The following is a 23,796-nucleotide window of genomic DNA, read 5'->3' as shown; positions in this document are numbered from 1 at the left end:
TTTGAGTTACCTAGTTGAGCTTTCAATTCAAGGGTAGTGTACTCTTAGTTGTAAACTAGTTAAAGTTGTACAGTTGGTGCATGCAGTTAGAGGATTTCCCTATGGAAATTGCGCAATTCCTTGCTATGAAATTCCAAAATAATATGGGAAATTTCCAAAGAGAATAGTGCAAGGAAATAGGAGCTTGGAGGCTTGAAATTTTGGCTAAGTATTATCCAAGGTCAGTCAGTCGGGCTGAGAATAGAAGATACAAGTGCAGGTTGAGCTCAATATTGAGCAAATCATATTGTATTCATATCCATATTCTTTGATTAATGCAATACAGATAGTAAGGGGTTTTGTGCAGTTTCTTTCCCCTAGATAAATATCTATGTATATGTCTTGAATCTTGATGCATGTTAATGATTTGTGTTCTCGATCATGAATTTACTTCCACAGATCAACAGAGTAGCTTCTAGTCTTGTGATTTAGAAAATTTCATGAGCAGCTTACAATCTACACATTAATTTCTACATGGTATCAGAGTTAGATTCATGGTAGAGAAGATATTTCTAATTTTTCATTACAGGAGGTTCGAGTCTGAAGATCAGTGTTACAGGTTTTCTCCAAGACTGAGAAGAATGATTTCAATGGACTGAGGCTCAATTATGCTTTGGAAGGAACCACAAATTTTGTGGCATGGAAGATCCGCGTGGAGGAAGTATTAAATGATAATGGGCTACTATAATACATCAATATAGATGTAGTGAAACCCCCAAGACCTTGCTCAGCGGAAGAAGGATGTGGCTAAAGCGAGGAGGATCATAATGGAGGGAGTTCGAGATCATATTGTCTCAAATATCCACAGCCAGAAAGACACTTTTTTCGTGATGTGGAAAACACTGACAGAGTTTTTTTAGAACAATAGTGACCACAGGAAGTTGGCACTCAAGGATAAGATTTGAAGTATTAAGATGCAAAAGAATGAAATAATTATGCAGTACCTGAGTAGGTTTACACAATGTCGTGATGAACTTCGCGAGTTCAATGTTAATATCCCTAAAGAATATATGGTAGCTTTATCCCTCTTAGGCCTTCCCAAGAGTTGGCATAGTTATCAATATTCGGTAAATGGTAGAGAGAAACTACCAAGCTGGGAGCGGTTATGGTCTGAACTAGTGTAGGAAGAAATGAGAAGAAGCAACAAAGACTGGACTTCATCCAAGGGAGAGGATGAAGAGAATTGTGCCTTGGTTGGAAATGTAGAAAATTTCTACAAATCTAGCTCTAATACCATGTATAAAATCTAACTGTAGGTTAACTTGATAATGAAATATAAATCAAAGAAGGATACTATAACCTACTTCTATTATCAATTTGCGGAAGCTTAAAGATCGAGCTAACAATATAACCAGAAGAAGAAGAATCAATGCACAATACACATGAAAATACTTTTGGGAAAGCCTCAGCTAAAAACCCCACTATCTGTATTATCATACAAGGTGGAAATACATAGGAATTATACAAAGCCTTAGCTCTCACAGCTAGCCAGCTCTTAGTACAATCCTCACAGATGCTCACAGGCATTCCTGGCTTCTCTCAAGCCTTCCTCTCAGCCCTCCAAGCTCCTATTTCCTTGCGTTGTTCCTAGTGGATGATCTTCACCTCAGCAAGTGGAACACTGCTCTCACACACTGTCATAACTGCACAATCCTCAAGGAATGATTCCTTCTGCATGCATGAGTATTATTTATAGGAAAACACATGCAACTGATATTACATTTTCCTTGACATTTAACTTAACTTGGTCTTTCTCAGAATAGACATACATGAGTTTCTGATGAGGGAATGGAGTACACTAATTGAGTGCATGCATGCATCAACTGACTGTTAACTCTCTATTAGTTCCTCAAACAGTTTGAAACTAATTTAACTTGACTTAACTCAGTAAAATGAGTTAACTAATTACAACTCAAATATAACTCAATCTTAGCTCCTTAATTTAAGGGATAACTCTTGCATGACTTCAGAAAGACTTCTAACTTGAATTTCTCCAACTAATTAAGTCAAAATAACTTAATTAATTATTTCCAAGTAGATCTTAAGACTAAATTCGATTTTAATTCACAATTTAATTCAAGGACAAATTAAATTGGAATATTCTTGTTGCCACAATTCAACACTTCCTCTCAACAAGAAAGGGATTATCTTCCACCTCGATCCTATCTCTATGGAACTCGAATTTACACTTTGACAATGCCTTTGTCAAAATGTCAGCATCTTGCTCCTTTGTCGAAATATACTGCAGCAACATGATCCTCCCATCATCAGCAGCTTGCTTTACCATGTAAATCCAACGAGAACTCACAACTGACTTGTTCTCCGCTCTCGGAACCACATCCCAAATACTATTACAAACTATGGAGTCATACTCCTCCACCATAGCATCAACCCAAATCGGCTATTGCACTGCTTCCTCGGAGGAAGATGGCTTGGTCTCAACACATTCCCCAACAAGGGCCATGTATCCAGTGTACCTCTTAGGTGACCTCCTCTATCTGCACTAAGAAGATGGTGCTCCCACATTCTCTCTCGCATCCTCCAACAATATGTCAGCTTCTCTTGTGCACTTCTGTCCATCTCTGGAAGACTGCTTGAGTGGATGTCTCCACTCCTGGAACCTTTGCATCCAATTGCTATGCATCCGTTTGAAGCTCCTCCTCCTTAGGAACCAACAGTTCCTCCACAGCCTGTAGTTGGAGCTCCCTCTCAAGGGAAACTCACATGGCCTTCTGCTCATCAAACTTGAGATCTCTGCGAACCACTGTCCTATGACTGGTAGGCAAGTACACCCAATAATTATGAGGTGTATCAGTGTACCCCACAAGTATCCCCAACTATGCTGTCAGCTCAAGCTTCTTCCATGCATCCTTTGTCACATGGCAATATACCGATGGGCCAAATACCCTAAAGTGACCCACATCTGGTCTCTTATCGGAGAAATCTTCCTCTGGTGTCTTCATCCCAAGGATGCGATGCGAGCTTCTATTCTGCAAATAGACCGTTGTGTTGCATGCCTCAGCCCACAAGTGAAGTGGTAGGCCTTGGTCATGCAGCATCGCCCATGCTGCCCCTACAATAGTTTTGTTCTTCCTCTCGGCCACCCCATTCTTCTGTGGTTTATGAGGTGCCATCAACTCTCGTTCAATTCCTTCCGCTGCACAGAAGTCCTTAAACTCTTGAGACACATGTTCTCCACCATTGTCACTTCTCAAGGCCTTGATCTTCTTCCCTGACTCTTTCTCGACCAAAGCTTTGAACTCACAAAACTTTGAGAAGGTTTGGTCCTTCTTCTGCATGAAATAAATCCAGCATTTACGAGAATAATCATCAATGAAAATCACATAATACCTTTTCTTCGCCATGGATGCCGTCAATAATGGTCCACACACATCAGTATGAACTCGCACTAAGATAGCCTTTGCTCAACTATCTCGTTCATGAAAGGAAGACTTGGTGTACTTTCCCAAGGTACAGCCTTTGCATGTGTCAACTTGCTCAATTTTACCTTTAGGAAGTCCTGTAGATATCTGTTGCATTATCTTCAAAACCCCATGATGCAAATGGCCCAACCGCCTGTGCCACGACTCGCCAATGTCTTGGCTTCGCACCAATTCTGCTTTTGTACTCAATGTTGCACAATCATCTACCTCTAGTTTATAGAGATTCTTCACCTGAATCCCTATCCTCTTGGTCTGACCTGTGTCTATGTGTCTTAGGAACGCCTTTCCTTTACTAAAGACAACATCATAGCCTTTGTCCTCCAACATCGCGACCAATACCAAGTTCTTCTTTAGTCCAGGCACATACTTCACATCTGTCAAGGTGATAGGAGCTCCATGCTCCCTCTAAAAAGCAACCGTGCCCACTCCTGAAACATTATACCTTCCATCGTCACCCATCTCTATGCGCATCTTAAGGTCTTTCTCCTCCAAGGTACTAAATAAACTTTTATCACCGGTCATGTGGAATGAGGCTCCACTGTCAATATATCAGACACAACCCATCATCGATGACACCATGCATGTGATGAGGGTAAAGTCCATTTCGAACTGAGAGGCTAATGCCTCACCTTCCAATCCTTCTGAGGATCCCTTCTTGGACTTCTTCGATGGGCATTTAGTCGCATAATGTCCCATCTCATAACAATTAAAGCATCTCACTTTAGACATGTCACCCTTCTTCCCTCCATGAGAAGAATTCAATTTAGAATGAGAAGTCTTCCACTTCCCTTTCTTTGCCTTACTTGCTAAGGCCAGATTTTCTTCATCATCATCCTTAGATGAAGAACCATCTCGTGTGCTCCTCCTGATCACACTTCTCCATCTTGATTCTTTGAAGCTTATCCTTGAGCGCCAATTTCCTCTGGTCGCTACAGTTCTGGTAGAGGTCCTTCAATGTCTTCCACATTGAAAATGGAGTATCCTTCCCATGGAGACTCGAGATAATATGGTCTCGAACTCCCTCAAGGATGATTTGTCTCACCTTCGCCACACACTTCTTCCACTCAACCAACTCTTGTGCATTAGTTGAAGTTGGATTTTGGATTTCTTGATCAATGAATTCCTTCAATCCATTGTCTTCTAATATAGCCTCCATTCTATCTTTCCATGCTATGTAATTCGAGCTACCTTCCAAGACATACTCGAGTCTCAACCCATAGAACGCCATTGGCCAGCCTTGAAGTATGATAAGACTTCAATTTTCACCTGCAACCCTGAACTTCAAACTTTGAATTCTCTCCTCAGTATATTGTTCACAGCTCCGTTACTATGTAGAAAATTTCTACAAATCCAGCTCCGATACCATGTAGAAAATTTCTACAAATCTAGCTCTAATACCATGTAGAAAATTTGACTGTAGGTTAACTCGATAATGCAATATAAATCAAAGCATAATACTATAACCTACTTCTACTATCAATTTGTGGAAGCTTAAAGATCGAGCTGAACAATATAACCAGAAGAAGAAGGATCAACGCACAATACACATGAAAATACTTTGGGGAAAGCCTCAGCTAAAAACCTCACTATCTATATTATCATACAAGGTGGAAATACATAGGAATTATATGAAGCCTTAGCTCTCACAGCTAGCTAGCTCTCAGTACAATCCTCACAAATTCTCATAGGCAATCCTAGATTCTCACAAGCCTTCCTCTCTGCCCTCCAAGCTCCTACTTCCTTGCGTTGTTCCTAGTGGATGATATCCACCTCACCAAGTGGAACACTACTCTCACAGACTGTCAGAACTGCGCAATCCTCAAGGAATGATTCCTTCTGCATGCATGATTTTTCTTTAAAGGAAAACACATGCAATTGATAGTTCATTGTCCTTGACATTTAACTTAACTGGGTCTTTCTCAGAAGAGACATGCATGAGTTTATGATGAGGGAATCTTCAATTAACTGGAGTACACTAGTTGAGTGCATGCATGCATCAACTGACTGTTAACTCTCTATTAGTTCCTCAAACAGTTTGGAACTAATTTAACTGGACTTAACTCAGTAAACTGAGTTAACTAATTACAACTCAAATATAACTCAATCTTATCTCCTTAATTTAAGGCTTATCTCCTTAATTTAAGGGATAACTCGTGCATGACTTCAAAAAAACTTCTAACTTGAATTTCTCCAACTAATTAGGTCAAAATAACTTAATTAATTATTTCCAAGTAGCTATTAAGACTAAATTCAATTTTAAGTCACAATTTAATTCAAGGACAAATTAAATTGGAATATTCTTGTTGCCACATTTCAATAGGAAAGGAAAGGAGAGGGAAAGGGAAGAAATACCAATCCAAAGAAGAATCTAGTCAAGGGGGCAAGAAGAAATACTTGTCCAAAATCAAGTGCTTTCACTGTCATGAACTGCAACATTATGCCACGAAATGTCCACACAAGAAGTCAAGGACGAAAATTGTAGGAGGAGTAGCGGGTGAAGCCTTGGCTTCATAGTTTGAACTTGATTTTACCCTCATTGCATGCATGGAAATCACAGTGATGGGTAGTGTGTAGTATCCCAACAGCGATGCCTCATTCCACATGACGGGCAACAAAGAATTTTTCAATAACTTGGAGGAGAAGGATCTCTAAATGCACATCAAGATGGGAGATGATGGAAGGTAAAGCACAACTGGCATTGGTACAATTACTTTTGGGAGGGAGTCTGACTCCCCTCTCAGGGTCAAGGATGTGATGTATGTACTGGAAGAATTTAGTTTATGTTGTGGTGTTGGAAGATCATGGCTACGATGTGATATTCAGAAAAAGGAAGGCTTTCTTGAGACACATCACCATGGGACAAGTGAAGAAGATCGAGGTACAAGTGAAGAACCTCTACAAATTAGATGTGTAAGAATATGCATCATTGAGCACAAAAGAAAATAAGGTGTAGAGCCGAGATATCAGTGAATTATGGCATAGAAGACTTGGCCATTTACATCATGGCACTTTGAATATCATGCAGCAGATTCCTACAGGCCTCCCAAAAGGAGAACTAGAGCAGTGGGATACATGCAAAGGGTGTACATTGGGGAAGTACACAAATACACCTTCAATGATCAGGACATCAAAGTGCAAGCGATCCTTGAAATGATCCACTATGATGTTTCTGGACCTTTCTTTACAGCCTCCATTGCCAAGCACAAGTATTATGTTATATTTTTATATGATTTATCACGGAAGTGTTGGATCTACTTCATGCATAAGAAAGACCAGACATTCTCCAAATTTTTTGAGTTTAAAGCACTTGTTCAGAAAGAGATTGGCAGAAAAGTGAAGGCTCTCAAGAGTGATAATAGTGGTGAGTACATGTCGAATGAGTTTAAATTTTTTTGTGCAAAGGAAGGCATTCAACGGGAGTTGACAGCACCTCATAATCCATAACAGAATGGGGTGGCTAAGAGGAAGAACATAAATATTGTGGGAGTAAAACAGGTGATGTTGCATGACCAAAGCCTACCTCTACATTTGTGGGTTGAAGCATGCAACACAACGGTCTATTTGCATAACAAGAGTCCTCACAGGATTCTTGGCATGAGTACACCAGAGGAAGCTTTTTCAGGAAAGAAACCATATGTGTCACACTTAAGGATCTTTGGATCATTAGTTTACTGCCATGTTTCCAATGAAGCAAGGAAAAATCCAGAGTTGACAGTAGAGGGGGATATTTTTGGGGTACACAGAAACACCTCACAACTATCATCTGTACTTGCCATCTCTCGGGATGATAGTGCTCAGGAGGGATGTGAAATTTGATGAGGAGAAGGAAATTAGGCGTTCTCTTGAGAGGGACATTTTGTTGCAGCCTAATCAAGAGATTTTGGCTCAAAAGGAGAAGCCTCGAGAAGTTTTGGAGCATCCATAAGCGGAGGAGTAGAGAGTGCAGACATCCACTCAAGCAAATACATCTAGAGAAGGAAGGAAGTGAACCAAGGAAGTTGATAGATTATTGCAGGATGCTAGAAAGAATGTGAGAGCACCCATATCATAGTGCAGGTAGAGGAGGTTTGGTACACTAGCTACATGGCTCTGATGAGCGAGCTTGTAGAGACAGATCCATCCTCATTCGAGGAATTTTTAGAGAAACTAGTATGGGTTGATAATATGGTAGAGGAACATGATTCCATTGTTATAAATAGTGTTTGGGAAGTGGTCTCAATACTAGAAGCCAAATCAGTGGTTGGTTCAAGATGGCTTTACAAGGTAAAGCATGAAGCATATGGGAGGATAGAGAAAAGAAAGGCTAGATCTGTGGCCAAGGGATTCTCTCAATTTGAGGGAATTGACTATGGGGATACCTTTGCTCCAGTAGCAAGGTACTCATCCATCAGGTAAATTCTAGCACTGTCAGCACAGATTGGGTGGAAGATCCACCAAATGGATGTGAATATAACATTCCTCAATGGATTTATTGAGGAGGAGGTGTATATTGAGCAATCAGAGGGGCTTGAGACCTTTGACAGAGAGTCGCATGTGTACGGACTCAAGTGATCATTATATGGACTCAAGAAAGCACCTCGTGCTTGGTATATCAGGATCGATAACTATCTCACCAGTTTGGGCTTCACCAAAAGTGAAGCAGATGCAAACCTTTATCACATTGTGGTAAAAGGTAAATTATTGATTATTGTTTTATATGTCAATGACTTGATCCTTACTGGTGATGAGCAGCTGATCAAATCTTGCAATGAGGACCTTGCAAGAGAGTTCGAGATGAAGGACATGGGTCTCATGCACTGCTTCCTTGGTTTGGAAGTATGGAAAGCAAAGGGGGAACTATTTGTTTCTCATGGAAAGTATGCCAATGAGATACTGAAGAAGTTATGCATGGAGAGTAGCAAACCCATGGAAACTCCTCTAGCAGGTAACTGGAGGAAAGAGGATGCCACTTCAAGTGAGGAAGTGGAGGCTACCATTTATAGGCAGCTTGTGGGTTCACTCATGTATTTGGTGAACACACAACCATGCATGTGTTATGCAGTTAACCAGCTTAGTCAAGCCATGGTTAAGCCAACCAAATTGTATTGTAAGGCAGCAAAGGATGTGTTGAGATACCTCAGAGGCACTACTCATTTTTGTCTTTGGTACAGATGGATAGAGGGAGTAAAGTTGCAAGGCTTCACGGATGCAGATTGGGCGAGGATTCCATCAAACTGGAAGAGCACTTTAGGAGGAGTTTTCAATGTTGGTTCAACAGCAGTTTCTTAGTACAGCAAGAAGAAGATATCTATGGCAGTCATCTCAGCAAAAGCAAAGTACATGGTTGCAAGTCAAGCAGCAAGTGAGGCTATCTAGATGAGAAAGATCCTTGTTGGGTTATTTGGTCAGAAGATCGATCCTATAGTGATTTATTGTGAAAATTAGAGTTGTCTCAAGCTCTCTGACAATCCAATATTTCATGATCGATCCAAGCATATTGACATCTAGTATCACCATCTACGAGATTGTGTGTAGAGAAATATTATGTTGTTGCAATACATTCTGACAGAGGAACAAGATGCATATATTTTGACAAAGGCCTTGTCGAGAGGAAAACTTGAGTTCCATAGAACCAAGATTTGGGTATTTGATAATCCTTTTCTTGTTGAGAGGAAGTGTTGAAAATGCAGCAAGAAAATCTAGTTTTGACTTTTCCTTGGTTAACTAGAAATTCGAATTTCAATTTCAGCAGAATACTTGGAGGTAATTGACTGAGGTGACATGGCTCTTGTCACTTAGTTAACTCAGTAAATTTGATTTGGAGACTCTTGAGTTCAATTCTACATGATTGATTGCTAATTTGTAGCAATATATTTCATTTAATTTGAGTTATTGTCAATTTAACAAGTTCACTCTCAAAAGAACTAGTGGAGGTCAAGTTGTGGGTGTGTAATTTTTTCCAAATTGAGTGATCATCGAGTAACTAATCAATCAACCTAAAATAATTGTTGCATGCAGAAAATTCAAGTTACCCAGTTGATATTGGAGTTCAATGGCAGTGTACTATCAATTGTAAACTAGTTCAAGTTGCACAGGTGGTGAATGCATTAAGAGGATTTCCCTATGGAAATTTCACAATTCCTTGGTGTGAAATTCCTAAATAATAGGGGAAATTTCCCAAGGGAACAGTGCAAGGAAATAGGAGCTTGGAGGCTCGAAATTTTGGCTAAGTATTGGCCAAGGTCAGTCAGTCAGGCAGAGGATAGAAGATACAGGTGCAGGTTGAGCTCAAGCTTGAGCAGAGCATATTGTATTCATCCAGATTCTTTGATTAATGCAATACAGATAGTAAGGGGTTTTGAGAAGTTTCTTTCCCCTAGATAAATATTTGTGTATATGTGTTGAATCTTGATGCATGTTAATGATTTGTGTTCTTGATCATGAATTTACTTCCACAGATCAGTAGAGTAGCTTCTAGTCTTGTGATTTAGAAAATTTCATGAGCAGTTTAGAATCTACACATTAATTTCTACAGTTATAGTGATTTGGACCTTATATTTGATATGGATTAGAAGTTATAATGGTTTTAAATGTATGTGTATGGGTGTGGGTGTGTGTGCACGCATGTGTTAAGTGTTATATGGGTCCATTGTTAAGTTTAATAGTTGGGGTTTGACAAGGATATTAGCAAGCCATGTTAATGATTATAGAATTATTTGCAAAAGTGTTATTAGTTAAGGGTTATAGTGGTATTGGGTTATTATAATTAATGGTTATAGTGGTTATGGGTTATATGATATAGGTAATGGGTGATAGAGGTAAGTACTTATGGATTCTAAGGATTAATAATTGTAGGGTTTCATGTTTAATGGTTAGTGGTTAGGGTTTAAGGTTAAAGGGAGTTAGGAATGACACAAGTTATTAGGATTTAAAGGCTATGAATACTAATGATTAGGAGGGTTGAAAGTTGGGGGTTATGAAGTAGGGTTTTAGGGTAGAGGAGTTTAAAGGTTATATGAATTTAAGTGGTTAAGGGTGATAGGGGTTGGAATTTTATATAAATTATTTGTTATGGTATATAATGGTTGTTTGGGTTATTGTTTACTGTTTATAATAGCTAGGCAAAGTGAATTATGGATTATATGGTTTAGGGTTTATATTGGTTAGGGGTCATATTTGGCAAGGTTTAGAAGGGTTATGAGTCGTGGGTGATATGGGTTAGGAACTAAGTGTGATATGAGTTTAACATTATATGGATTAAGGGTTATAATTGTTGATACTTATGAATTTCTTATAATGGTGAAGAAGTAGGTCAAAGTAATTAAGTTGTGTAAAAAAACATACTTCAAAGCAAAATGCACCTAAATTGAAGGTATGTGCTCAAGTGGTGCAATGAAAGTTTTATAGGTTTGCTTGAATAATGCGCAACAATGTAAATCTATGATGTGAAACCTCTTGTTTTATAGTTTTCAAAAAAAAAAGTAATACCGAGGCTCTAAATAATGAACTTCCTCTCAAATCGTGTATGGTAATTGGGCCTTCCAATCACTCCAAGAAATGGGGATGAAATCCACTAAAGGAATGAATGTAGGTATGATATAGATAATCATAGTGAGGGGAATTAGGGGTAACTCTTGATGAACAATATATATATATATATATATATATATATATATATATATATATATATATATGAGATTCCTCCTCGATCCTATAAAATCCATCTCATAGGAACCTATGGCTAGCCACTAAGACACCTCATCGTAGATGTGTGCAAGGAGTTTTGCCTCTAACAATCAAGGGGTTGAACCATAGGTTAAAAGAGTTTGGTTGGCTCTATTAGATTGTTACTCTTGACCTCAACATTGAATCTCATGAATGTGCTCCATTACTGAACTAGACTTGATCACAAAATCCCCTTAAAGGACAACAACTATGTTATAGTGTATGTAATTATGGTGAATTATTTGGATGTCTATCTCCTAATGCTAACCTAAATACAATATTGTTTTCTCCTCAAGTGAGGAATTTCGTTAATTTTTAGTTAAGTTGTTGATTTTAGAAGCATGAAATCGGGGTCAATGATCCAAAGATATATAACCATGATGTGAAGTATGTGCACATGGTGTGAATAATTGATCCAGGTGGATATTGGTGGCCACCTGCCAAGTCCACCTGGACCCCCACCATTGTCTTTCTCTGCATTTTCAGTTTCCTTAATTGTAGCACAACTTACTATTTTTAGCAGTTTTTCGGGTCCTGAACTTCCGGAGCCGTTTTGAGGCCCTAAACGACGTTTTTTGGGGAATCCGAGGGCAACATGGGTCCATGGAATGGACCGATGTTGCCCGTTCCAACAATGATAGTGCTCGGATAGATATTTCTAATGAGCTATTGTACACGTCAAACGGAGATCATATGCCAAAGTTACGACCCCGGGAAGTTGATGTACCAATTTACCCCAAACGGGGCCCACAGTTTGGCGTTTCATCTCCTAGGGTTAGGTTTTGGAATGTTAAGGGTTTTTCCATTATTTCTCAACAATAAATAGGCCTTCGAGCCTCATTGTAATATAGTTCAGAGGCATGTAGCCATCACATCTCTTCTCAGAGATAAGCTACCATCACCCTAGCTAGTTTATTTCCATTTCTGGTTGTAAGCATATTTCAGGATTTTCCATTAATGAAATGAAGTATTATTTCCGCTGCCTCTTTGTGTATATGGTTATCTCTGTAATTTGTTGCGTTCCTGTTTAAATCCGGATCAGTGGTATCAGAGCGGTCTGCTTTTTCTCTGTTTTTCTTTGCATGTCCCCAACAAGGTCGGGATATAAGGAGTTAGGGCTTGAACTGGTTGAACCTTTGCAAGACCAGCCTCGCAAATCCCGACGGCCTCCCATGGCGGACGAGAAGAAAGACGAGGGGGCAGGAGATCCCATCAAAATCTTGCTCGAAGAAGCCCTCGGGCGACAACGGAACGCGATGATGGACATCTTTGCCCAGATCCTTCAGCGGCTACCCAGAAGCGGCGCATCGGCTTCCAGCAGCTCCTCTGGAAACGCCACACCCTTTAAGGTACAAGTTAATTTTGAAATCCCCATATTCGAGGGTCAGATAGACGCTGATGCCGTAGATAAATGGTTAAATCTGCTAGAGGGTTATTTTTCTGTTCATGAATTTTCGAGTCGGGAAAAGATTGTTTTTGCTCTTCTCAAAGCAGCCCCTCACGTCAAGGACTGGTGGGAAACCTACTGCGAACAGAAGGATGAAAGTACTGGCTCACTATTTTCAGCCGCACCCACCTGGGATTCATTCCGGGATGCCATCAAGGAGCAGTACTACCCTGTCGGAAGCTATGAGGATGAATACATAAAGTGGACCACGTTGCGGCAGGGAAGGGACCAAGACGTGCCGGAGTTCACCAATATTTTCCATACCCTTCGCACAAAGTTGGGTATCAAGGATTCGGAGCAACATTTGATACTCAAATACCGTGGTTGCCTGCACAAGTACATCCATGAAGAAATACAATTCCTAAACATCCCCTCGCTCGACGCGGCATACCGATATGCCGTCAAGGTCGAGCAGAAGTTTAAACAAAAGAAGCGAGACTTTGGATCTGCGAATTCAAAGCAGGGGAAAGGTGCCCCTAAACCACAGAACAAAGGACAGAGCCAAGGCGGGACAGCCCAAGACAACCAGCCGAAGCTGCAAGCAAAGAACAGCGCCGCGAAGCCGAGAAAGGACACTGGAAAATGGTGCGAGTTCCATAAGAGCTCCACTCACAACACAAGTGAGTGTCGGGCCAAGCAGTCACTGGTGGCTGAGCTAAAGGTTTCAGAATCAGATGCATGTTCCGACTCTGAGTCAGAACCCGATAAGGGGTATGAAAAAGGGAAGAAGATCAACGATGTGGATCCCAGCGCCACTGTTGCTACCGCAAAGATCCAGAAAAATGAACCCGAAGATCCAGAGGAGGAGGAGCGTCTCTTCCACTCCCAGATGTGGGTAAAGGGCTCCCCGATACAGTTCATTGTTGATAGCGGGAGTCAAAAGAACCTCATTTCGGCAGAGGTCGTGAAGCGGTTGGGCTTACCGACCACAGCACATCCACAACCATACACCATTGGGTGGCTTCACCAAGGGCGAGATCTTCGCGTGAGCCAGCAGTGTCGCCTTCCATACAACATCAAGCCCTTCACGGATGAGGTATTGTGTGACATTGCTCCCCTTGAAGTTTGTGATGTATTACTAGGACAACCATACTTGTGGAAGCGACATGCTGTGTATGAATCAAGGCCCCGTGTTGTTATTATTACATTGGGAAAAAAGTTGTTCAGGATACCAGAGGTAGCACCACCTGCCGCCATCTCTTTGATTACTACAAAACAATGCAGTAAGATCATTTCCAAAACCAGGAAATTTGTTTTCCTGATGATACGCCCTCAAGGAAAGAAGAAGACAGTGGCCGCGGCCTCCAAACGGGGTCCCTCTGCACGACAGCTACAAATGGACAAGATTGTGGAGGAGTACGAAGACATCTTCACCTCCCCGGCAGGGGTTCCTCTGCACTGTCAAGTCAAGCACTCCATCAATCTGACCCCAGGTGCGCCGCTACCCAATGGACCAATTTATCAGCGCTCCGTTCTAGAGAACAATGAAATCAAGAGGCAGATTCAGGAGCTCCTGCAGAAAGGTCACATCCGTCCGAGTTCATCACCCTGTGGGAGTCCGATCGTGCTGGTACAGAAGAAGGACGGGACGTGGAGACTCTGTATTGACTATCGGGTGCTGAACAAGATCACTGTCCGTAATAGGTACCCGATCCCGCGGATTGATGACCTCCTAGACCAACTAAAGGGGGTGAAATATTTCAGCAAGATCGATCTGAAGTCAGGATATCACCAGGTACCAATCGAACCCTCAGATGTGTGGAAGACTGCCTTCAAATCCAAGGAGGGCCTCTTCGAATGGTTGGTCATGCCTTTCGGATTGACGAATGCTCCTGCAACCTTTATGAGGCTAATGGATGACATCTTGCGGCCATTCACCAACTCTTTTGTAGTAGTATACTTGGATGACATTCTGATCTTCAGCCAGAGTTGGGAAGAGCACCTCCACCACATCCGACAGGTTCTCCAAACACTGCGGCAACACAAGCTATGTGCCAATTTGGAGAAATGCACTTTTGGCATGACCGAGGTTCAGTATCTGGGATACATCATTGATGAACAGGGGGTGCATGTCGATCCAGCCAAGGTCCAAGTCATTCGGGATTGGCCCTCTCCAACCACTCTAACAGAGCTCCGCAGCTTTCTAGGTCTTGCCAACTTCTACCGCAAGTTTGTGCTGGGGTTTTCTCATATTTCTTGGCCCTTGAGTCAAGTCACCAAGGGAGGGGCGAAAGCCAAATTCTTTTGGTCTGAATCTCAACAGAAGGAATTCAGGGAGTTGAAGGATCGCCTCTGCACGGCACCAGTTCTCGCGTTACCAGATTTACAACAACCATTTGAGGTCGAGACAGATGCCTCTGACTATGCTATTGGGGCAGTCCTTACTCAACATGGACATCCAGTGGCATATCACAGTGAAACACTTTCAGACACAGTCCGGAAGTACCCCACTTATGATAAATAGATGTATTCCATTGTACAGGCCTACCGACAATGGAAGCATTACATTTTGGGGAAGGAAACGGTCATCCACACAGACCACCGACCCCTGCAGTTCATACAGACCCAAGGGAAATTCCAGAATGATCGCCATCAGAAGTGGTCTACATACCTGCAACAGTTTCACTTGAATATCAAGTATAAAAAGGGCAGCACCAATAATGTTGCAGATTGCCTCAGTCGACCACCGATCGTGGTGCTGACCACCGTGCTCAACTCTTGTGGGCACGAGACTTCTGATTGGCCACTTCTCTACAAAAGCGACCCAGAATTCGGCCACACATACCAGACACTCTTGGAGGGTCGACATGTTGCAGATTTTCACCTCCAGGGTGCCCTATTATGCCACCTCAGTCACCTTTGTGTTCCTTCAAGCGAGCGTGCCAAGATGATTTGGGAAGCACACTACAGTTGCGCTGCTGGGCATTTCGGGGTCGAGAAAACAGTGGCAGTACTGCAAAATTATTTCTATTGGCCGAATCTTCGACAGGATGTTGGGAAGTACATCCGATCATGTACTGCCTGTGCCATTGCCAAACCGACCATTAAGAAGCAAGGCCTCTATACCCCGTTGCCTACCCCTAGTCGACCTTGGGAATCCATCTCCATGGATTACATGTCAGGCCTTCCTTCCACTAAGCATGGAAATGACTGTGTTTTTGTGGTCGTCGACAGGTTCTCGAAGATGGCCATTATGGTGGCCTGCAAGAAGAATATCACAGCAGAAGCCACTGCTAAACTCTTCTTTGAACGAGTGTGGGTGCACTTTGGGATCCCACAGTCTATCATCTCAGATCGGGATAGTCGGTTTCTCAGCACATTTTGGTCCAGTCTCTGGTCAATGCTGGACACCAAACTCACGAAGTCCACAGCCTTCCATCCTCAAACTGATGGCCAAACAGAGGTTGTCAATAGGATGATTGTGCACATCCTGCGCATGTATAACTCAAAGCATCCACGCACATGGGACGAGAGCCTCCCCTATGTTCAGCACAGCTACAACCGAGCTCTTCACAGCTCCACTGGCCATAGCCCTTTTCAGGTGGGTTTGGGATTACAGCCACTATGCCCCATTGATGTGGCCATGCCACTTGCAGCTACTCACATGAATTCAGCTCATGTCCAGTCCGAAACAGATAAGGCCACCAGCTTCATTGAGCGCATCCAACATATTCGCCAGCAGGTCCATGACATTCTTGAGAAATCAAATGCCAAGTACAAGCAGCGACATGATCAACATCGGGTGCCACACAAGTTTCAGGTGGGCGACAAAGTCTGGTTGCATTTGCAAAAGAAATGCCTTACTGGAGCCTATCGGAAATTGAGACCACTCCGATATGGTCCTTACACCATTACTAAGGCCATGGGAGACAATGCATTTGAGCTCAGCATTCCCCCATTCCTTGGCCTGCACCCAGTGTTCAATGTGGACCGCCTTCAGCCATACTTTCCACCATTGCTAGACACATCCGACATTGCAGAACAGCTCAAACCCACAGAATTAAACCCAGATTGCATGGAACAAGCTGCAACTGATCAAATCATGGACACACATATCAAGAACACTCGCCAACAGAATATCCAACTGTATCGAGTTGTCAAAGCAGGCCAACTCCTTCAGCAGGGCAAGTGGCTCACCAGGGAACAAGTTCAGCAGAAGTTCCCTCATCTCATGGAGGAGCTCAACGCAATGGGGACCATTGCTTCCTAAGGGGGGAGGAATGATCCAGGTGGATATTGGTGGCCACCTGCCAAGTCCACCTGGACCCCCACCATTGTCTTTCTCTGCATTTTTAGTTTCCTTAATTGTAGCACAACTTACTATTTTTAGCAGTTTTTCGGGTCCTGAACTTCCAGAGCCGTTTTGAGGCCCTAAACGACGTTTTTTGGGGAATCCGGGGGCAACATGGGTCCATGGAATGGACCGATGTTGCCCATTCCAATAATGATAGTGCTCGGATAGATCTTTCTAATGAGCTATTGTACGCGTCAAACGGAGATCATATGCCAAAGTTACGACCCCGGGAAGTTGATGTACCAATTTACCCCAAACGGGGCCCACAGTTTGGTGTTTCATCTCCTAGGGTTAGGTTTTGGAATGTTAAGGGTTTTTCCATTGTTTCTCAACAATAAATAGGCCTTCGAGCCTCATTGTAATACAGTTCAGAGGCATGTAGCCATCACATCTCTTCTCAGAGATAAGCTACCATCGCCCTAGCTGGTTTATTTCCATTTCTGGTTGTAAGCATATTTCAGGATTTTCCATTAATGAAATGAAGTATTATTTCCGCTGCCTCTTTGTGTATATGGTTATCTCTTTAATTTGTTGCGTTCCTGTTTAAATCCGAATCAATAATGTGAAATGTAATCCTTGAAATTTAAGAAATACAATTGGAAAAAAATGTCAATTGAAATTTTCAAAAATGAAATAAATGAATTTAACAAATATTGACTCAATTTTAATTGCAATTATTATATAATTATAATTATTTAAAAAATAATTGAATTTAATTATAATAATTATTATAGCAACAATAATATTTTTTAATGATTATGGTAAATTATAAAATTTTAAATGTAGTTTATCATAAATAATTATGATAATAATAGTCCATAATTAATATTAATAATTGATTGTGTCATATTATATGATGCTAAGATGACACTAATACAATGCTAAACAATGCTTTAGTGATGCAGATTGCATTACTATCATTACAATCAATACAGGTCCAAAGCAATCATGATGCTACATGTAAAACAAGGGGTCCTTCGTTTCATTCACTTTAAGATATTGGGAAAAGCTTCTGGGAGGTGAAAGGGATTTATAGGGGTACTTAAAAAGAGAAGTGAAGGAAGATATGTGAGGCATCATTGAATCGATGGGTTTTTGAGCAAGTTTCTTTCGTATGGTCCTTTTTTTAAATTTGTCAATTTTTTATCAATATAGGATTTGAGTTTTGAGGATGAGATTTAAGTCAAAAGGGATAATGGGTTATGGATATGGGTTTTTTAAATAAGATTTATAAAAAAAAAAAATTAGTTTAAAATGTATTTTTTTTCTTTTATTTAATCTTTTCCTTATTCTTCCCCTCCCATGTCTCTTTCCTTTTCTCCTTATGTTTTTCTATTTCCATTTTTTTTTAAATTAGAAAATTACAATTTATAAATAATCAATTTTTCCTTTTCTCTTTATGTTTTTCTATTTCCATTTTTTCTTTAAATTAGAAAATTACAATTGGTAAATAATCAATTTTTCATCTTTTTGAACTTTATAGGAATAAAAATAAAAAAAATAAATTATTTTCATTCATAGAAAAGGAAATGAATATTAACCATTTCCAAACCCAGTATATGTCGAGTATAATTAAAATTGGGTGAAGGCCCAAAATACCTTGGGATATTTCGGAACATATTCATCTTAAGATCATAATTTTAAATCATCACTTGGTTTGGAATACACTTCGTGGTTTAGAAGTAATGTTCTATGATGTCAATTATTTTATTTGTACACCCCAAATTGATTAATAATTCTTGTTCCATGAAGTCCATTCTCTTCTACATGGACACCTTTAATATATCCTTCATTTTTCAAATAAATATTAATATTTTGTTTTATTTTTCTAATTTTAGTATTACTTAGAATTTGTAAAATTGTTGGAGTAAGAAGTTTAAATATTTCCCATTTATCAAAATATTAATTAAGAAATGTTGTATATTTATGCATTTACTTTGGTAGAATTTATTGAACAAAAGTAATCGTACTAGATTCAATACAATTTTGTCAATTGGGGTTATCATAGGTGGTGGGGTGGAATGGCTTTTATCTTCCCCACCCAAGTTCAAATCCCTAATAGTGACATGATGAGATTATAATGTCTTGATAAATATTATTGTAATGCCTCCATGCCTATGAATATTATTGTATTAGCTTCGAGCCTTGTGAACTCTTAAGTGAGTATACTTGTGAGTTGGCCCGGTACTAACAACCTCGCTCTAGCCCTTGGGCTGAGAGGGAGGTTGATTTCTTTCCTTGGGAAAAAAAGGTTCACTATAATTTTCTCTCAGATATGCTAAATGGAAAGTAGAGCATTAAAATAACGCATGATGCATTTGAACATTCATTTTTTATAGAACATGTATTTATCTATACCTACTCCCTAATTTCAATTATTGAATCACTTATTGTTATAGCCAAATCAATTTTAAGATATGTTTTTCTGATGACTTTCTCAATAAGTAAAAGAATCATGTTAGGGATGTAATAATTGAATATTTGCAACATTATGTTTAAATATTTTTTCTTTTCTTTTTATGTGATAGCATATTAGACATTTTCTCAAGTTAAAACAAAATGTTTAAGAGGGGCATCACATCATCACAACTATGTCATCTCATATTTCAGGTTGAAATTGAAGACAAGTGAGAATGTAGTAATTTCATATTTCTAATCCACTCCCAATAACAGAATATGTAATGAATGAATTGATATCTCTCTATTTGAACCTTCTGCTTTATCCCTTTATGCATCTCAATTTTCTCCTACTCTTAAAAGTGTATGTTGACAATGATTTGTTTTCCTTTTTCTTCTTTTTTAACAGTGAATTATATGTCTTCCCAAAAACTCTATATCTTATTCAAAATCATATCAAAATCGAAGGAACACAAGGACTTGTTAGAGTTGATTATTAGAGGGCTTGTGAATTCCATTAATCATGTGTGAATGATTCTAGATGCAAGGTGGCCATGCATTGGCTATCTTTTTGTTGGTCAAAACCATTCATTAGGTCTCTCATAGCGCCACAAATTATGTTGGTTATGCCATGTTTTTAACATGTATCGCATCATAAACATTACAAAAGGATGTCATCCAGGCTACCTATCTTTCATATCACTTATTTATTGTCTAGAATAACTCTACTAAGAGAGATAAGAGAAAAGAGTTCTTGATCTCAAACCTATAGAATTTCTTTAATTGAGCTTTATGGGATCCCAGTGGGAAACTAATTCCTAAAAGAATGCCTTAAATTGACTTGGGCACCACTTCATACATAAACAAAACATCGTCATCAACACCATCATGGTCTGCTCTCATGCCATCATATCTAACAGATGTGTTTACTTGGATATTACATAAGTTGTGTTACTTGTATAACTCAAAATAACTTATTAGTTTTTGAAGGGCTTCTTTGCAAGGTGCTAGCAAGTCCTCTCTGAGAAGCTTGAATTATGTATCAAGATAAAAATGTGCATCTAAATAAGGTTCACCCACCTCGTTGATAAGAATGTAATCATTATTGCCTACTATCTCTTTGGGTTTCTCTAAATCATTTTCTTTACAACAAAATGATACTTAAACTTACACTCATGTCATCATATCTTTTTATATCCTTAAGATGACCATCTAATCTTACATGCTCTATAACCACACACATGTTAGGACTTGTTGCCCCCTATAAATTCCACTTTATCTTGTATTTAAAGCATCCTCTTCCAACCATTGGCCTCATGTATCCTCTCCCTATCCTTCCGTGGATGCACAATCTATACCACTTATCAACTCAGATAAAGGATCAATCATTCCAATGCATCTTAAGTTGTGTTCATCAAATATAGATGAGTGGCACACTAACACAACCTAAAATGTATTATAATACATAGAATTTTTAGCTTTTTGTTGTGTTTATTCCAAAATTGTCATCTTATTCTTCTTCCATCATTATGTAATATGAAATGTTTATAAAGAGATTAACATAATTTATTATTTTAACCTAGTTAACCACTCATCTATATTACTCATTGCCAATAATTCTATGCCAATAATTCTACTAAAGACATTCCACACCCCAAAAAAAATAGATACCACATTATGAATTAGTCATAATAAAATACAATTCACACAAATTAAGCTAACAAAAAGAAGGATCCAATGTTTATCTCTCCATATTTGTACGTGTTCACATTATAAATGTGTATTTTCATTATTCACGCACGTACTTTATTCCATGCATTTTACATTCTTAACTTAATTATATTTTAATTATGTTATTTTAACTTATTGTTTTATTTGATGTAATCTTTTAGTATTTTATTTGATGTAATCTTTTAGTACCATATTCCTACCTTCAAAGTCCATTAATGTTAGACATTGATAAGCATCATTGATATTAATTTATGTGCATCACAATTAGGTGTAAAGTAAATAATTACACATGGTTTTAGTCAAAGTGGGAGGTCCTTGATTATCGAATATTTTGTAAGTTTATCAAAACTCATTGATTATACTCATTTACTAACTTAATATATATCACTATTAAATATGGTTTTCTTTTTAGTGTATATAGTTAAATAATTATGATCACGAGTCCACTAATGAATAATTAAAGTATACGAGAGTGATTACAAGATAATGTTGGCAAATTGGCAGTCATGCCCTCAATAATTAATTATTACTTATTTGTTTTTTACCTATAAATAATTGAAATTATTCATTCATTGATTGAAATATATTATATTGTTCTATAATGATGATGATGAGGGTGACTCAAAGTGGTTAGAGGGTATTGACGACTATTTAATATATATGTTTTTTATTATATCTTTAAATTCACTAATGGTTTTTTTATTAAATTTGTGTTCATTTATTATCTTTAATACATAGTGGAGTGGAGAAGATGAGGGAACTGGTCACAATAATTTAATTAATTTTCAATGTCATTTCATTCCCTTATACGTGTATATTTTTCCATGCAATATTGTATGGAAAGTTGACAATTAATTTTTAGGGTGGTAGTGTACCATTTGTTTATGTGTGCATGTTTTTCTAATTCTATGTTTCTATAGAATGGAGAGATGAAGGGAGGACAAATCATAATATTTTAATTAATTTTTTATTTCATTTTTTGGTATGTGTTTATGTTTTTTTTAATGTAATGTTGTATAGAAAGTTGACATTTAATCCATAGGGCGGTAGTGTATCTTGTTTACAAGTACAAAAATTTACATGGTTATATTATGATTTAATTTAAAATCTCATTATTAATGTAAAAACATATACTTAATTTTTTATTTATATGAGGGTGAACTCATTAAATTAATGTGTTAAAATTTCATGATTGTATTTATGGATATGTGGTTTTTCTCATGGTGTGAAATTAATTAAAGGTAAATAAGGTATTATACATACATGTATACATATAGTTTCTTCTCTCATGATTGACACGTCATAAAATAGGCTTATATTAATCACTATACTTGTCAATATTTACATCTTATTAAAATAAAGATAAAATTTAGTAAGATTAGAATAATAATAGTAATACTAATAACGTGTAGTTTAGCTAATAGATGAAATAGAATTTTCACAATATTTTTTCTAGTTAATTTTAACCAAAATCCGATAGATATTTTTAAAAACTTGAGTTTAAGTTGTTTAATTTGTAGAATTCGAGTGCCCTAGGGGTTTTTCAAAAAGTGTTGAATCGATTTGTACATTCAAAAATGTACTTTAAAAAACAAAAAATCACAATCTTGCATGAAATTGTATTGTCGGATTCGGGTGAAAATGGGTCATTTCTTTTATAAGTTAGATTGTGCCATAGTTATATTTAAGAAGTTTTTTTTAACTTGGAATGAAAGCACGAGAAACCCCGAAGTACTTCCCCGCATTTCTTGGATGGTAAACTGAGTAAATAGTTGGCCCTGATTCTAGGGCCTCACCCCAAGATAATCAAAGAGAGTCAAACTTGTGACCAGCAACATCTAGCAACAATATCAAAGAACTTCACGTTTCGATCTAGACCACTGAAGCTAACCCTTGGGGCTATAATAATAATAAAGTTATTAACAAGAGTAATGATAATTATAAGTTTATTTAATCAAAAATATTAAATAGACAATAATAATTAAATTAATAAAAACTAATTAAATCAATACTAATAATAGCTTTCCAACTATGTCATTAAAATGATTAAACAAGATGTTATTACGATGCAAAATGAAAAGAAATGATGCAAAAATGACTCTAAAATGAGGCTAAACATGGTAAAAGATGACTTAAAAAATTTCAATATCAATGCACGTGTTGTAACTTAATTGTACCTGTGCATTTGAGTCTTTTTAAATGAATAGTTCTTTCAAAAATTTAGTTAAAATTTATTTTCTGCACTTTGTAATAAACAAGAAAGTCCAAATGTCGCTTTTAAATTTTGAATCGGCGTGAAAAAATGATTTAAATGGTTATTCTATGTAAATAATAAATTGTCGCCGAAGGAGTTAAATGGTGAGCACTTTTCAACGGTCAAGATTTTGCCCACCCGGATCAACGGCTATCAGGCAATTGCGGGACCCCCCGCACTCCCGACAGATAATGAAGGGGCGGGGGGTGGTGGTTTACAAAGTTATTTTCCCTTTACCACTCCTTTTGATGTGGTGCGCTCCCATTCATTTCAAGATCGCCCCCCATCCTAAACCACTTACCGCTTACCTACCCCCTCCCCACAAACCACTTCTGCTCGTTGTCAACACCTATGCCAATGCTCCCACTAATATAGCATGCCTCCATTTCCCCCACTAAAATAACCATCACCAAACCTTATGATAACTTAGCAGATTTATCCGTTAATCTATTTAATGCTCCTGCGAACTTTGCGATTAATAAATGTC

The sequence above is a fragment of the Pinus tabuliformis genome, chromosome 5_1 (assembly GCF_031772625.1).
Source record: "Pinus tabuliformis cultivar Carrire ecotype Pingquan chromosome 5_1, CPIR1, whole genome shotgun sequence".
Taxonomy (NCBI): Eukaryota; Viridiplantae; Streptophyta; class Pinopsida; order Pinales; family Pinaceae; genus Pinus; species Pinus tabuliformis.
Note: the sequence above shows the minus strand (reverse complement) of the source record.